Source organism: Panthera pardus, unplaced genomic scaffold (genome assembly GCF_024362965.1).
Source record: "Panthera pardus isolate Hobbes unplaced genomic scaffold, ASM2436296v1 HiC_scaffold_13, whole genome shotgun sequence".
NCBI classification, from domain to species: Eukaryota; Metazoa; Chordata; class Mammalia; order Carnivora; family Felidae; genus Panthera; species Panthera pardus.
Genome location: NW_026526688.1, coordinates 52,888,179 through 52,903,651, shown reverse-complemented (window position 1 = coordinate 52,903,651; position 15,473 = coordinate 52,888,179). Strand labels below are relative to the sequence as shown.

Sequence of the window (15,473 nt, the reverse complement as noted above, 5' to 3'; positions counted from 1 at the left end):
AGTTCGTAGGGCTTGGTTATGCCCTTGTATCCTGTGTTTCTATTTTCTCAGGCAATTTTTCTGATAAAATAAGAGCTCAGTGTTCTGAAGCACCTGCTCTGTCTCAGGTCTTTTTTTTCTCCACAGCTCCTCAAATAAAAGTGTGTCTCCTCATTTTACAAAAGAGGGAACTGAAGCATCGTAAAGTTTTGAAACCTGCCAAAGATCAAAGTACAATTAAAGGAGCTGGGGGACAGAATCCGTGGGTCTCCAGGGATTTGAGGCTGACCACTACATTCCCGCTTGTCTCCTTAAGAGACAGCCACTTTTTAACACTGGTTTCTTTTTCATTGCCACAGAATTACAAAAACATCAATTGACCTTTATTATACTAAACCCAGGCTCTGTCACTTACTGAATAAATGACTTTAGACACATTACTTAACTTCTGTGCCTCAGTTTCCTCATTTGCAAAAATGCAAATGTTAAAGGTACCTATCTTGTGGAGTCATGGTGAGGACTGTAAGGATTGTAAACTAATATATGTAAAGCAAGTATAATAGGGTTTTATAAAACTTGTAACAGGTACAAAGTTCTATATAATTGTTGGCTATTGTTATTATTATTACAGATCTCTAATGTACCATAAGACAATGCCTCAGATATAATCATACTATAATGAATGGTCATCTTAATTATTGTAAAAAATTCTGAAAATCTAATCTACACTACATCTGATATACCTATATAATGCTTTTAACCATCTTTGCAACATCACTAATGATAATGGAGTTAATAGAACTGTATTCTATAGTCACATGTCAACTTCTAGATGGTTTATTATTTGCTTTCAAAACTATACAACAAATTATTGGTTTGTTGGACATTTCCTTCCAGGAAGAAGTTTGGCTAGAGGGTAGATACAAAAAATTTGATCTGAGGGGCACATGGCTGGCTCGGTCAGTAGAGCATGCAACTCATGATCTCAGGGTTGTGAGTTCGAGCCCCACAGTTGGGTATAGAGATTACTTAAAACTAAAATATTACAAAAAATTTTTTATCTGAAATCACCAACTTCACTCTTTGAAAATGAAGGCAAAAAATTAGTAACTTATAGGAATCTGTGCGCTTCAATAAGTAAACACATAGGCTTACCTTGATAAAATATTCAGGATTTAATTTTTAAATAAAATAGTTCACCTATTTCATTGTATTTTCTGTAATACTCAACTTCTGTAGTTCTAATGCATAACATCATACTTTTTTCTCACATAACTGCAGAGAAGGAAGATTTATAATTTTGCAAGCCAACTTACACACAGATGCTAATTTACCAGCTTTAAAATGTAAATGCTAAAAATGCCATAAATCTAACACTCATCTTTACTAAATTCTCGGCCTTTTTAAAATGGCTGGTACATTACCTGGGCATTGGATTACTGAACAAAAGAAGGTGGAGAAAATACCCCTCTACACCTTTCTGAAAAGACAAGAAATTCTGCTTGCTTCTGTTATTAAGCCTCGGTTCAGGCATCTGGCCGTGGAGGAAGCAGAGAGAGCTACTGAGAATGGCAGAAGAGATCTGGCCTCATCATGGGGACTCAGGCCTGATCCCCAATTTTTCACTCTCCTCCAGATCACTCATTTCGGTTCACCTCCAATTCACAGACCAAATAGGAGATGCTTTCTTCGTGATTTAGCCCACGGCCCTTTTCCGATCTATTTCTGATAGTGGGAGAATCGAAAACTTGCCCTAATGTCTGTGTTTATTTACAGGTCACTCCTGCTCTTTGGGCTCAGCCTCTCGCCTTCACTCTCGGCCTGCTGCGCAGAAAACTGTCACACACGAACGCACACACTAGCCAGCAGTAATATAGCTGTCCGCTGCTGGGGAACGTGGAGACTCAGAAGTTTAGGAGGGGGGAGGAGGCACCACTCCGTTATCCCAAATGAAACCCTACTTTAAAAGCCTGAAACCTGCTCTTGGCTGTCCATTCCATTTCTGAGAAACACAGGAAATACTTGCCTTCGGCGCTTCCCCAACCTTCCCCGAAAAGCCATCCGTGCGGCCCCAAATCCCTCCAGCCTTGGGTCCTCCACCCTGCTCCCCAACCGAAAGGCCTCCTCGTTCCCTCAACCTGGTGGCAGTTCACCATCCGGGCATCCTCCTCCTACCTGAAGGACCCCCCAACCCAAAGCCAAGGGACATAATACTGTGGATCGGGCAGCTAACCGTGGCCAGCGGAGGAACGTCACTGCCTTCCTCCCGGGTTCCGGCCTTCAGCTACTTTTACCCAGAAGCAGTGTGGGTGGGTGGGGTTGTTAGCTTCGTGGGTGGCGTTCTGACTCTCTGGACCCCAGTCAGGAAGGCTAGAAGGCTGGCCAGAAGGGCATAAAACGTCCGGGGGCTAAGTAGCCATTCCCGGCTTCGAAGCGCCTCCCCGGGGCCCAAGGCCCAGTTACGCAGCCTCCCACAGCCACTCTGAGTCCCCGGAGTCACCGACCGGCGACACTCCTCGCCTGAGTCCCTCCGTGCGACCTGTCCCGGGTCAGTTGATCAGTGTGATTCCGCACGGCCATCATCACCATCCAGGCCCTGGCCTGGGGAGGTGCAAACAAGGGCTGGAGAATATATACGCTGGGGCAGGGATTAAAAACGTTCAAGTTCACACACACACACACAAAATCCAAAAGCACTTCGAATATCCCTCTCCGCTTTCCCCGCAAATCTTAACTTTGCTTTAAAGAAGCTGTTAAGCCAAAGCGAAAAGTTTAGCGGGCTTTGGCCAGTTTGGGGAGGAGGGAGTGATCAACGTCTCCTTTCCACCCACTAGTTACCTCTCCACTCCCAGGCAAACAAGCGCGGAGGAGCTCTGGGTTTCTCAAACGGTGGGAAAGAGCAAGGAGAAGACAGAAAACGCAGTACCTGGCGGGACTTGAGCTTCCTGGAGGGCCGGCGCACGCTCCCCTGAGCGCCCTGGGAGCTTTGGCAGCGGCGGTGCCTCTCGCGGCCACTGTGCCGGCCGCCTCCGAGTCCCCCACCTCCCGGCGCTAGTCCCCTCGCCCCTGCGCTCCAGCTCCCGAGCGCTGACTGGCCTGTGGGAGTCACGTGCAAGGGCGGGGGCGGGGGTGCGCCGCAGAGGCTGCACCTCCGCTCGGCGCCGGGCTTCGGGGCTGTTCAAAAGACTCCCCCAGCAGGCAAAGTCCAGGCGCTCGGATCTCGGAAAATGCTAAAGTGCCACCGGTCGGAGCGCAGGGCTTCACCCACCGCCCTGCCAGAGGTCAATCCGGTTTGCAGTTTTGCCCAGGGTCGGCTTTATTCAGGAGTCCCCCCCCCACCTCCTCCCTCCACCCCACCCCCCCACCCCGCCTCCCGGTGGTCCTGGTCCAGCCCCAGCCCAGGACTCGCGGGGCAAGGGGCGGCGCTGATAGACGGGAAGGTGACCTTTTGGGCGAGACCCCTGATCGGCTGTGTAGCACAGGGTTACCAGGGGTGCCCGGCTAGCTGCGAGTCTCCAGGAGGTAATGGATAGCGGGGTTCCTGCTAGCCCCGAAGTGCCGGTGGAAAAGACACCAAACCTGGGACTCGCCCACTCAAGTCAGAGCGCAGAGACCAAAGTTTCCCTTCCGCCTTCCCAGCAGCCTGGGGAGTCCGCAAGGCGGCCCTCCAGCCCTCAGTTTTATGTATTTATGCAAACGTGCACCCCTTCCTGGCGACGCTTCCCATCTCCTGTGGCCTCCTCCCTTCAGATCTTTCCGTTTTCCCAGCAGCTTTCGGCGCCGCTGCACCAATCCTAGGGACGTGGCGGGGTCCTGGGAGGCTTGGCAGTCCAGCGGGAGCAGGCTTTCCCAGCCGAGAGGGCTCTTCCAAGGCTCAGCCCCCTCCCTAGGACTGGGGGCGGGGAGGGTGGCAGGCCTGAGTCTGTAGTCGGCGTCAGTGCCTAGAGGCCCCAGCTCAGCGGGGCTGCGATCCGGAGAGTCCCTCAGACAGGTCTAAAGGTTAATAGAGCAATCACAGGGCCCTATTACCGCGTAAAAATAACCCATCGATTACCGCAGCCTTCAGCCCCAGATAACACCCGGCCGGTGGCTCTCACCCTTTCGGTTAAACTCCCCCCACCCCGCCCCACTAAGGCCGAGTTTCTTTCCCTAGAGCAGGTTTTTCATACCAGATTAGAGGGGTCGGGAGGGGGCCGGGGTACCATCCTACACGAAACTTGTGCGTCTGCGAAGGAAGGGTAAGGGGCTACGCCAGCTTCAGCTGTTGGTAATCAGTGGTGGATTCCTGGCCTGCGCGAGGGCAACCTGAGCGCTGAGGACGAGGGTAGGACGCAGGGCTGATTGGAAGGAAAACCCCACAGGGATCGTGGCCAACTCGTGGGGATTCTCAGGAAAATCCCGGAGGAAGGACTGAGCGCGGCTGCGCGGGGAGTTCTCTTTCCTGAGCTCAACGTTCGGAGGTCCAGAGGGGCCGGAGCCTAGGAGAGAAAACTGAGGCGCCCGGCGGAGCGACGTAAGGTCTGCGCTGCGGCTGGACGCACCCACGCCTCCCCGTCCCACCCCTAGGAGCTGCTGGCCCAGGACCCTTCGAGCCCCGGAAGCTTAGGGCGGTGTGTTTAGGAACCCTTCTCCAGCTTCCCTCAACTCCTCGCCAGCGCCTCTGCAGAATTTGGCGCAGCAGATCCCAGGTGTCTAGGAACTTAAGAGGGAGGGTGTTCTGAGGACCCCGGAGGCTGGAGCTGGGGAGAGGCGGTTTGGGGGAGGACACTCGGCGGGCGCACGCATATTCAGCCGAATGGTGGAGAAGGGTGCTCGATCTCTGCGCAGTCTGAAACAACATCCCCATTGGCCTACGAGGGCTTTCTGGAGAGTTAAAAGTCTGGGCTAGTCGAGTGGCAAGTTGTTCTGGCCTTTCTTTTCTCAGTGGGGATTTGTGGCTCCAGCGATGCCTTAGGTCTCAGAGCTGCCTTCCACACGCGGTCCTCAGCGCCGAGCCTTCGGCCTGGGCAGTGAATTTTCTTAGCAACAAGCCTTGGGCTTGGGGCTTAGCGTCTGGCCATCCAAGCGTCCTCACCAAAGCCAAGGACGCAGGCCACTCCTAGGCAGACTTCTTCCAGCAGCGCAGGATGTGTGCTGAGTTTCACATTAGCTGGGTGCCCAGGGGCGAGCCTCCCACATCACTGCCCCCACACCAGAGCTCTCGGACCTTCAGTCTCCTGGGGGGGGGGGGGGGGGGAAGGAAGGGTGCACAACAGGCCCTGCCTGCTTTTTGTGGCTGTTGTGAGACCCTAGATAGAAAAGCCTGCTTTTCTTAAGCGCTCGCTTGCTAGGAACCCCGGATTCACGGCTGTGGGGCGGGGTGGGGGCGAATCTTCTGACAAGGGACATGACAGCTCTTTTACCCACGCCCCCCCCCCCACCCCGCTGGCGCTCTTCAGGTGTGCTGAGGTCTGGGAATCTTGAAAGATTCCTTGATTCTAAGAATGCGCCTGGGATGGAGAAGTTTGTGTCTCTTTCCGGTGGCCTTTTTCTCTGGGCCCGGCGCTCCAAATTTTCTCCCCAAAGGGCTCAGCTCAAGGATGGCCCAGAAGGTGGTTGGCTAGCGATCTGTTCCTTTGGGGGTGTTTCATTTTGCCTCATTCCCTGCCTCCATTTTCGCCCGGCCCCCTCCCTCTCCCCTCTCTAGGACAAGGCGGGAGCCCCCGCGGCCGGCCGCTGCGCGTTGCCAGGAGCGGGGAGCATTTCAAGGCCTCGCTGGCCCGCCGGCTGGAGGAGGTTTATCGGCTGCCGCTAAGTTCCCAGGCTTCTCTCTAGCTCAGGAGGCCGCTGGGAAGGGGAGGGGGTGCTTTGAGGTTCGGAGTCTTGGCTATTTTTAAGGACATGTCCCTGGGCTGGCCTGGGATGGTGGCCCAACACCACTCACGTTCTCTTTTCTTTTCTTTCCCATAGTCAAGAGGGAAAATTTGACACTGCAAATTTTTTTTTTACTAAGGGCCTGGGTCTAATGAAGAGTCAAGTCCTGAGATTTTAGACAAGTAAGAATTATTTAGATGTACTGCACTCTTAAAAACAAACAAACAAAAAGTCTCCCCGGGGCCCCTGGATGGCTCAGTCGGTTAAGCGTCCGACTGCGGCTCAGGTCATGATCTCACTGTTCGTGGGTTCGTGGGTTCGTGGGTTTGAGCCCCGAGTAGGCTCTGTGCTGACAGCTAGGAGCCTGGAGCCTGCTTCAGATTGTGTTTCCCTTTCTCTTTGCCCCTCCCCTGCTCACACTCTGTTTCTCAAAAATAAATGAATGTAAATTAAAAAAAAATTTTTTTTAATCTCCCCAGGACACAAGAATAGATTGCATTTTCTTGCTCCACTAAGGTCTCCCGGACATGAGCTGGTCCAAACCCTGGTACAGTTGTGTTTGGACATAGTGTACAGAGGAAGCTGAACTCTAGTTCCCTGAACAAAAGGGTTAATAAACTGGGCGATGGAATTCACCGTGACACCAGCGAGGGTCTACCCTCACGGGGTAACCGGATTTCCTAGCCGGAGCCGAGCCAGCTTATTTTAAACGGAGCTCAACCTCAGGTGCCACAATCTCAGATTTGGGTTAGTAAACCTTTTGGCAACCTGCGGCCATCAGCCTCCGCGGACAGCCACCCGAAAACCAACCGTGTCTGAAGAAACACGGGGCCCCCAAAGTCTTCTAATCGGAACAAGAGACCCCCATAGGGAGAGAGAACCAGAGGGGCGACAGGAGTCTCCCCTCGCCCTTTATAACGAATCCCTCCCAGATGTAGACGCTTCTTATGGACTAGAGCGCCAGGGCTCATGACAAGACATGCAAAGTGACCCGCGCTGAACGTAGGCTGGCTCCGGTCCCCACAGGGCCCTCGAATTCCCCCACCGGGTCCATACGTTTCCTCCTCCCTCTGCGACTCCCGGGCCTTGCTCGTGTGGCCCACCTTGCTCCCGGGGCAAACCCACGCCCCCACAAGCGGGCGGAGCTGGGAGAACCAAATTGCGGAGCAGGGCCGTTCAGCTGATGCAAACATGCAGAACGAATTAAGCTGCAAAGCTACGGAGACCTTCTTTCCCTCCTAGAGCCCGGTGTTCCACACCCAGAATTCTTTGTGAGGGGCGGGGAGGGAAGGGCGTCGGGGACCTAGAGACCCTTGCCCCCTCCCACCGGGAACCGAGCTCTGCACCCCAGGAAGTGATCATCACCCGCTGGCAGATGTAACGGAGCAAAGGCAGCAACGCTTTCCGATTCTGTCTTGTTTTTAAAAATACTATTCGGTGTTGCAAAGTGAAGCCATGATGTCGCTCACAGACCGTGGCGAACGCCTCCTTGGTGCTTCGGGCTGTGAGGATTGGAGTTTTTGGCACAGCTCCTAATATTTTATAGTCATTTCAAGATTATAGAACGCTCCCAGATTTCATTTTTTTTCTCTCGAGGAAACAACATCGACGAGCGAGAGGGAGGAAGAGAAGGTGTTACTGTCTCATAGGAACAGGAACTCAGAGACCGGAGAGGTTAAGTCACCTGTCCCAGGTGGCAAAGACTGTGCACTCGGCAGCAGGTCTTGAATCTAGATTCCTGAGTCTCAGTTCTTTTTTCCACTCTAGTTAATATTGAGTTTATATCTATAATGAAACTTTTTTAAACCTGCATTTTGTTTTTCAAATATTTCTAAATTTGCTTTAATGAATATGCCCGACACTTAAAAATTAAAATCAATTTAAAACAAAGCAGGTCGTGTCTCATAACCTAACAGCCCGTGGGAAGGGAAAGAAAAACAAAAACGAGGCCCCACATTTTCATTAAATTCGGGAAGGATGCCAGCGACTTTTTAAATGGGGAGGGCGCTCCTTAGGTCCCGGGGCCGCAGAGGGCAGAACTGAAACCCAGTCTCTGCGGCGCCCGAAAGTCCGGGCACTTGGGCCAGCAGGCTGCGGATCCCGGATCGTTCAACTCACTGCGGCCACGCTGACGCCTTTGCACAGGCCCCTTTCCCCCTTCCCAGCCTGGCTCCTTCTCTCCCTCCTCACCCAAGAACCTTATGAAAACAGCAGCAAACGGGAGCTTCCTGTACCCACTGTCCAAGCTCCATGGAGACTCCTTGCCTGCAGACTCTGAGCTGAGGGGAGGGCCTCTACCCTTTGGGGACCAAAACTGTCACCTCTGGGATCTCTCTTGGTGACATGGGCCTCAATATGTTTACTTGTGGGTCCTCCCCACTCCCTCCCTGGCAGAGACTTTTAGAAACTACAGTGCTGACAACACCGAGTCCATAACAAGAACTCCATAAATGTTCTTGGAATACATAGAATATTAATTTGCTTTATCCACAGGCCTTATGTTCCCTGGAGTTATAAATTCATTTATCTGTGGTTGGTTATACACAGCCCTCCCCACACACACCCCAGAAGGTAAGCTCCACGAGGGCCGCGACTGTGGCTGGCACACAGTAGTTGCTCAATAAATGTTTGTTGAATGATTAAAACTACAAAAGGGATTGCTAATGGCATCTCCCAGGGCTGCTGGCAGTTGGAGAATGGAGCACTCCCCTCAAAGGGGAATGTGTCTCCTGGCACATAGTAGGTGCCCAGGGTCACCACCAGTTCACAAAGTAAGTCACTGAGGTCCAGGCTGGACACCAAGAGAGTAGCACAGTCTGGGTTACTGGAGAGCATTTATCTGCAATGCTCAGCCCCACCCTGGCCAACTACAAATCTGCCCAAATCTAGGCTGCCCCTAGGGAAACCCCGGAGTCCCTGGACTCCGGAATCTGCAGGAAGAAGGGATTTCCGGGCACGGAGCGCAGTCAGGATTTTGGAAGTTGAGTTAAACTGAGGAACCCGATTAGGCGCTGAGGCGGTGGCGATTGGCAAGGGAGGCCTAGGGACTCCCCGGAACAAAGAGCAAAGACGGACAAGGGTGCCGGGTGTACCGTCTCCGGAGCACGGAGGGCCCAGACCCACAACTCCTGAAAAGATGGAGAGAGCCAGGCAGACACTAGGACCCAGAAAAAATGAAGGGGGGCTATGGAGAGAGTCAGAAACAGGAGAAAGGAGAGAATGGGGGGGAGGTAGACAAGGGAAGGCAGGCCGAGAGGAGCACAGAGAAAAAGTAGGGGGCAGCAACTGAGAGTGAGAGGGGCCTTAGCAAGCCGGAGAGGGACGGGATCACTCATGCATTCCTCCCTTCCTCCTTTCCATATTCATTGAGCACCTACTCTGTGCCAGGAACTTTCCCGGCACTCGGATTCAGCATGGAACAAAATAGAGAAAACTCTGTTTCCAGGAGATTACATTCTATAAGAGGAAGACAGACAATGAAAAATTCAAATATATTGAGTATTAATGGTGGAGCGTTATGGGAAAAACAGCAGGGAATAGACACGCAGAGAGAGCAGAGAGGAATTAAAGACGGAGACCAGAGAAAAGAGGGAGGGGAAGATGGGAGAGAAAAGCACAAATCTAGAGAAAGAAGATGAAATGGGAATCAAGAGACCTGGCGACAGAAATAGAGACAGCTCGAGAAAAAGCCAGCAAGAGAAATGGGAAGGAAAGCGCCAGGCCTCCATCGGAGGAGAGGGACCAGATAGGGACAGAGGTCAATCCGGAGTCGAGGGCTTACCCCGCCCCCCACTCCCATCCCCCGCCCAGCTGCCAGGGAGGGCAGTGGTGGTGACGAGGACACCAGCGGCTGGAGCGCTGCCAGTTGTCAGACCCCGACGCACATATCGGGGGACTTGTGAGGCCACCAGAGACGTGATGTTCCGATCGCCAGCTCGGGCGCGTTTCCGCACAGGCTGCCCCCTCCTCCGTCAGCCCCTGCACCCTTCCCCTGGCCACGGAGCCCGAGGTGACCCGGAGTTGGAGAAGACGCCCAGGCAGGCGCCGCGACCTGGCGCGGCAGAGCGAGAGACAGGAAAGTGTCAAGGAAGCGCGAAGCCCAAGTGCGAAAACAGCGGCAGGGGTGGGGGGCGGGGCGGGGGCGGCTGGAGGCCTTGAGGTCCTTCACGCCTGTGAGGACCCACTCCAGACAGGCCTGGGCTTCCCTGTAAAGGACAGTAACGTGGCTTTACGTGCCACCAACCCACAGTTGTAGCAGGTGCCCATAGAGAGTGCTCTGTTCATTCTTGTAACACCCATCTGGGCTTGGAGGTACTCATTGTTTGGAAATAATTGGTTTCTTGCAACAGCAGGAGAAAAGCAGAGGCATGCAGCTTGCAATAACTACACCCATCTATCTCCCTCCAAGGGTATGTACTATACTCTGACCTGAGAGAGTATGAAGACTGGAAGATCCCTGGCATTCCTTGTCTTTTCAACTAGTTTCAACTCCCCCCCCCCATTCATTTGGTATCTGTGAGTTTGGTTGGAAGACACAGGTGCTCTAGATTTCAAGTTTGCTTTCTTCCACAGCCCCAGGCCCTCTTCAGCAGAAGCACTAATAAACAGCAAATTGCCACAGGGCAAGAAACTACAGGGAGACAGAGCATGAAGCAAAGGTCTGAGTGAAATGGAATAATCAGCACCTAGAAGAAGGGGAGCTTTTCACTCTTGGAGGTGCAGAGCTAACCCCAGGAGTCTCTGCTAACCTCCCATACTCCCTCGGCCATCTCCTACCACCTCACCTCAGGAGCTGGAGCCTTTCCCTGGTGAGGGGAACGAATCTCCCACCCACCCCCTTACAAAGTCTCTGGAGAAGTCCCCACTCTGCTTGGGGGGTGTGGTGGGGATAAGGCAGAAGGCTGAGAGCAGATAGTATAAGACAGAGCCTCATCAATCAAAAGTGATCAATTTCTCAATCACCATGTGAGAAATGTCTTTAGTCCACTTCAAAAGCCCTAAATTTTCATCCCCTCTCTCTCCCCTCCCCCAACCCCTCCCTGCTTCAGTAGTTAGCACACACTCATTCCTCACCAGATGTATTCATTCATTTCTTTATTTTCTGCTCTCTTCCTCCCCCACCCCACACCTCCATATACCACTATTGTTAGGGACTCTGACATCCTCACCCCAAACTTGTTGAACGTGGCTCCTGAGCAGATGTATTGTTCCCAGTATGCTTCAGGATAAGAACAGCTAAATCTAAGTTAGCCTTTAATCTGTAAAAGAGGATTGCTGGGATCTTCAAGCCCTACAGTTGTATACATGACTGATCCAAACTTGAAATCACATACATGATCCTCAACTGGGGAACAGATACAGGGATATGTATCCACACAACAGAATACTACTTGGGAACAAAAGACAATGAGATGCAAACACGTGCAGCAACATGAGTGAATCTCGGGCACTGGGGCTGCACGAAAGAGGCCAGACTCAAAAGACTAAGTGAATCCATTCATATGACACAGTCACACTGGCAAAACCATAGGGACAGAAAACAGATCAGTGGTTGTTGCCAGGGGCAGGGGGGTGAGGAAGAGGTGGCTACAAAAGGGGAGAAGGGAATTTTGGGGAGTGCTGGTACTGTTCTATATTTTGATTGTGGGAGTAGTTACACCATTTGTGTGTTTGTCAAAACTCAAAGAACTGTACACTAAAAAGGATAAATTTACTGGAAGTAAACTTCATCTCAATAAATTAGTTTTCTCGAAAAGCAGGGGGGAAACAGTATGGCTGGGGTAGGATAAGATTCTTCAGCCCTTATTTTATCTCTCTCCTTGCCCTCCCCCCCCACCCCTGTGCGTGCAGCCATCCCCAGTCCTTAGCGAGACGCCACATCCCTGGTACATGTTCAACTCCCACCTAAAACACTTCAGAAGAGTGATTTATATACAAAAGAAAGCCTTGCATCTCTTTCAAAAGGATCCAGTTTCCAAGGCTGGTCCTCCCTATTGCTCATCCTTCCTCCAGATCCACGGGAAATGCTATGGCAGTTCCAGTGCCTGCTTCCTACATGTCCCACACTTGCACTCAGTTTTCACAGTGGGCTGCAAGGAGGGTGGCGCATGAGGATGGGTTATTCTGTTTTCTCATCCCAAGAGTCCTGGAGCCAGTCATCAGAAGCTCAGAAATTTCAAAGTCACTTCCCAGGCAACCTGCTGGCAGTGGAGGATGCAGCGACCCAGCTGACCAGAGCCCGGTCTCCCCAGGCAGACTGGGTTTCCTCCAGCTAGTCCCATGAGGCAAGAGGAAGCCAAGGCCTGGCCTTGAAAAATTGAGTGTACCCCTGAGAGGAGGGCTGTATTTCTGAATGGACTAAAGGGAAAGCATTTGCTGGACCGGGGCCTTTCCTGCACATGATTGTAGTCAACCCTCCCAACAGCTCTGCAGGTTAAGTTGTTTTGACTCTGACTCTCACATCAATTTTCATTACACTTAGCTGCAGTTTATGATGTGCACATGGATTGGCAACCATCGGGTGGATGGTAATGGGAAGAAAGAGTGCCTGGTGCCAGATAAAACCACACTTTGTACCTGTATTTACAGAAATCATAGTCTAGTGGACATCACAGGGGAACCCAAGTGCCACTGATTACCTCGGCCATAGAACGGCTCTGCTACATTTCCTGCTCAATAAAAGTGTGTGTATTGATTTCTATCCTTTCCCAGAGTTGTGGATAATATCCTTGTTTCCAACTACAGTCAAAGCACTGTGGTCAAGGAGGGAAAATGAATAATGTTAAGGTTAACAGACACCCATTGCCATGGGCTTTAATCTTATCCTTTTCACTTGAATTAAAAAACCAACAATACCATCATAACACCATAATATAGAAAAACAGAACAAAACCCCACAAAATATTTTGTTTCCTATTAGAACCAGAGCAAACAGTTTGGTTTTGTGGATTTCCCTGTTACTCTCATCCCCATCCTTGGAGAGCTTGCTAATTAATCAGTGGAAGAACCAAAAGGTTGGAAGGCAAGGAAAGAAGTGAAAAGGGCGCAGGAATCACAACTAGGAGAGCATGATGGCAGGCAATGAAAAAAAAGGAAGGGAACCCTGGGAACCACCAAGCATCGACTTTACCCCCTGGGAAGCCTTAGGTAAATCAAGGACAGGGTTGTGGACCAGTCTTCCTCTTATGAAAGGAACACCATGATCTGATAGTTCTTTCAGCCTTGATGTCTTCTGAACTGGAATTATTTAAATTCTCTTACAAGTGTTGAAATTCATAGATCAAACATTTGGCACATACTATGTGCCAGGCACCCTGCAAACTTTGGAGAGATATAAGGAGGAACACAACGAAGTCTCTACACTCAAACTATTCAGATCAGTGAGAAAGAGTCCAGCAAACAGGCAATGGGGAGAAAGTTCTGGAAATAGATGAATGCATGAAGAGAAACCATGTAAACTCCTTGGGGGGGGGGAGGGTAGGTGGGAGGAGGAAGTAAATAGATTCAAGGAACTACATTATTTGTATGTGTAGGTGTCTCCCACTCCCCATACTTTTGCCTCATTAACTATTCTCTTTGCAGACCTAGGGATGCGGTGGCCTCGCTTGGGAGCAGGGATTGTGAGGACCCTGCATAGTTCCTGCACTGACAGGCAGACGAAACTTAGAACATGCACGACTTCCCCCATTTCATACATTGGAAGCCACACACGCATACGGGTCATGGCTCCTGCAGAGTTCCACTGTGGCCGGCGGCGCCTGGGCTGGGAGTCCGGGTCAGGCGATGTGGGCTCTAGTTTCTACCATCACCCGGTCGTGTGACCTCCCGCATGTCCAGCCTCCCACACGCCCCACCTGGTTCTCAGTTTCCTCATCTGTGAAATGGACAGGTTGCGCTACATCATTTCTAAGCTCCCTTACAGCTCTTTAAAAACAAATGAACACATCCTAAAAAGACAACTAGGATTAAGGGGTGGACTAACGTCAAATATTTGTTGATTGATAGACAAATGCTTCCCGCGACCACGCGGTTCTGTTTGGGGCTTGCACGAAATCCCCCGGCCCCTCGGCGAACACCCGCCCATCCCGGGTCTGGCTCTTCCGGGGGGGGGGCCGCCGGCTCCCGGCCCCCCCCCCCGCTCCCGCCCCCCGCGCGGGTGCCCTTGCGCCTCCGCCCGCGCAGCCCGCGCCGGGCCCGCGTGATGGATGGCCGCGGAGCCGGCGGCCTGTCAGGCCTTATTGATGAGGTGCGCGCTGACGGCCGCCGCGTAACCCGAGGCGGCAGGAGGCGAGCGCGGCGCGGCCGGCGGCCGCAGACTCGGCGGCGCTCGGGGTCAGCCCCCGGCCGGCCGCGCCCGCCCCTCCGGCGCGCCCCGGCCCGGCTCCGCAGAGGGGGCGGCGGGTGCGGAAGCGTCTCCGGGGCCTGGCGCCCGAAGCGCGGGGCCCGCTTCCTCCCCGCGGCCGCCGCGCTTCCCGCCCCCCGCACCCCTGCCCTCGGGGCCGCGGCCGCACACCTCCCCTGGGGGCCCCTCCTCTCTCCCGCTCGGCCGCTGCCGGGACCTCCGCTCTTACCCGGGCGAGGCCGGCGCGGGCGTCCGGGGCCGCGGTGTCCGCCGGCGCTGCTCGGGGAGAGGAGCGCCTTTCCCGAGCGAAGGGGCCGCGCCCTGCCAGGCGGGACTCGGCCGCCGCCGCCAGTCTCACGTACAGCACAGTTTAGAAGGAGTTTCACGGCAGCCACGCGGGGCGTGAGAAAAGCCGGGACACCGGCGACTATTCCATTCGTGTTCTTTAGAAACGTATACAGTGATCGATAAGAAGATAAGTAGATAAAGAAAAGTACACCTACGGGTAAAGTTGGTGATGCCCCACGTGGCATTTCCCCCATTTTTGTACGCTTACTTTCTGATTGAGCAAGTATTCGTTTCCAACAGCAAAGGCATTTTACTTGCTCCTTTGGGATACACTGGAGCTGAGTTCATTCTCGCGCTCCCCTCCTAATTCCTCCCAGTTCCTCCTTCTCCCACCTTGCTTTACCTCTTTTTCTTCTCGGAACGAGAAGAAGGCCTGCCCGGCCAATGTGGGAGCGCCTGACGGGCTGCAGAACCCGGGCAGGGTGCCTTAGCTCCTCTGCCTTTCTAGCGAAAGCCCCCAAGGCCACCTTCTCTGTTGGTGACACTAACGTGAGAACCGAGAACGTAACCTGCAAAGCGCTTTACTTCATAAGGATGAAAGGAGTAAGGCAATACCGGAGACAACTTAACTCCTAGCGCTAAGAGGGTACACGCTGTTGTTTTCCCCACTTGGAGCACGGGCTAGCCCTGACAGGTAAAGGGCCCTACTTCTGCGTTCGATGAGACTTAAGAACCAAAAAACAAGGCAGTCTTTTCTCGGGGGCCTAGTAGAGAGAGTGGATGTTGGTGTGGCTCAAGACACTCATTGGAGAGTGCAACTTAGGCCAGGAAGGGCAGGATCTGGGCAGCCAATGGTGAAAGCTCATTGATCTGGGAGTCAGAAGTCTTGGGTTCTAATCCCGGACACTTCCACCCAGCGAGTGGCAGGACCGCAGGCAAATCACTTAACTTGTCTAAACTTTAATTTCCTGTCTGTCAGATGAAGAGAATGGACACCTTCTTACGTCAACGT

The 15,473-nt window shown here is 52.7% G+C and overlaps 1 protein-coding gene across 3 annotated transcripts in view; it reads right to left on the bottom strand.

Moving 5' to 3' along the window:
- Positions 1-15,473, bottom strand: part of GATA4 (GATA binding protein 4) — an 80,144-nt gene that overhangs the window by 50,448 nt on the left and 14,223 nt on the right. For 2 of the 3 annotated variants that reach the window (XM_053901109.1, XM_053901111.1), the window contains exon 1: positions 2,906-3,048. The exons of the other annotated variant lie outside the window; for it this stretch is intronic. The gene's annotated coding sequence lies outside the window, so the exon portion shown is untranslated. Of the gene's footprint in view, positions 1-2,905; positions 3,049-15,473 lie in introns of those variants that run through there. 3 annotated transcript variants of the gene reach the window in all.